We start from the raw sequence: 1,779 nt of genomic DNA, 5'->3' as shown, positions 1-1,779 counted from the left end.
CATCAAGCAGGCTAGACAGAACTGACACCGGAAGCAGAGCACAAGATTGAAATACGGGCAGCATAGAGCCAATATTCATAACGTCAACTATAAAAATGATACACATCTAGAGATAGCATCATTATAATCAACCAATCAGAACCTCTCCATAGACCCCTTGCACAAAACCTTTCTACAATATTGGCTGCAAATATAGAACAACGGTCGCAACGGTGATCTATACAGTTACAGATTATGTCAATAACGTCACAGGAGGTGACACGGCATCAGTGAGACTGATACTGGAATACTGCCTTCAGCTTTGGTGTCCTCATTTGAAAAAGATGTTGTGAAATTGGAGCTGGGGCAGCAAAGAGCCACCAAATGTTGTGAGGTCTGGAGGAAAATGCCTTCTAGTGAGCTACTGAAAGAGCTCAACCTGTTTAGCTGATCAGAAGAAGATTGAAAGGTGACTTCATTGAAGTGTTGAAGTGCCTTAATGGAGAGAAAAGATTGGATATTAAAGGACTCTTTAAAATAGCAGAGAAAGGAATAACAAGACCCAATGGCTGGAAGGAGAAAAGAGACAAATTCATATTACAACTAAGGCACAAATATTCAACAGCGAGGATGATTCACCACAGGAACAAGCTACCAAGGAAAGTGGTGGATTCTCCATCTCCTGATGTCATTTCATGAAGACTAGATGCCTTTCTGGAATGTGTTTGCCCCCAAAGTAGCTCTTGTGTCCTACAGGAGGCCTGTGATATGCAGGGGGTCAGATTAGATGCTCTAATGGTCTTTTCTGGCCATAAAGTCGACTAATTTCTGAAAAACTGAGTGTAGCTTTGGGAGCAGCGTCTGATGTTTTCCTGTCTAGCCGGCTTGCTGCCTAGAACAAACGCTCCTTGAGTGGGGTGATCCACAGGGAGTAGCTCAAACCTCCACAGTGCCTGGCCAGGGGCAGGACATTAGCCCAGCAAGGGAGGGGTGTGGCAGTGACATCACAAAGGCCTTTTGCAAGACTTCAGACTATTGGTCAAAGGTGTGGGGGGGAGGTGGTGACTTCACAGAGAGATGCTGACATCAGCCAGGCAGGACAGGGACGAGGGGCCAGGGAAACCTCAGAGACCCCTGTGGCTTTGCTGCAGCAAGTCTCCTTCTCCAGGTCTCTCTCTGAGGACTGAGAGAGTATTCGGGTTCATGGACGTGAGCGCCAGGAGGAACCTCTTCTGAGTTTTCTCCTTCCCTTTTAGTGATTTTACTAGAAAACAGCTATCCCTGTTTAGAAGGTAAGAGCCTCCTCGAGGGAAGGGGTGTCATGGGGTGTCACAGTTCGGATGCCGGTGCCCCCCATGTATGGACATTCCTGCCCCCTGCTCTGTGTTCGCAGGGCCGGAGAGCAGCATTCCACGGCAGTGATTTGCTCCTGGCTGCCAGAGCAGAGCAGCAGGCTCAGCTGTCAGAACTTCCTAGAGCTATGAAAGGGGAGAGGCCCAGCCTCTGTAGCAGGAATGCAGGGCAGGTGAGTTCACGGCGGGCATTGTGGGATACTGGCGGAGGCCAGTTATGGTGATTTAATGACCAGCAGCATTTACACTGGCACTCTGTCACTGTAAGTTTGCTGCAAAAAGCTCTAGGCCTCTCATCGAAGTGGTTTTATTTTGTCACGAAAACAGGGCAGTTTTGTCGCCAGACGTGGCATTGCAGTGTGTGCACCAGCCACATCAAGCTGCCGACTGAGGGAGCGTTGTGTGTTCTTCACACACCTGAGCAATATATTTCTGCTGAAACAACTTT

The sequence above is a fragment of the Mauremys mutica genome, unplaced genomic scaffold (assembly GCF_020497125.1).
Source record: "Mauremys mutica isolate MM-2020 ecotype Southern unplaced genomic scaffold, ASM2049712v1 001507F_np12_obj, whole genome shotgun sequence".
Taxonomy (NCBI): domain Eukaryota; kingdom Metazoa; phylum Chordata; order Testudines; family Geoemydidae; genus Mauremys; species Mauremys mutica.
The sequence above is the reverse complement of the archived record's forward strand: the minus strand, read 5'-3'. Positions refer to the sequence as shown.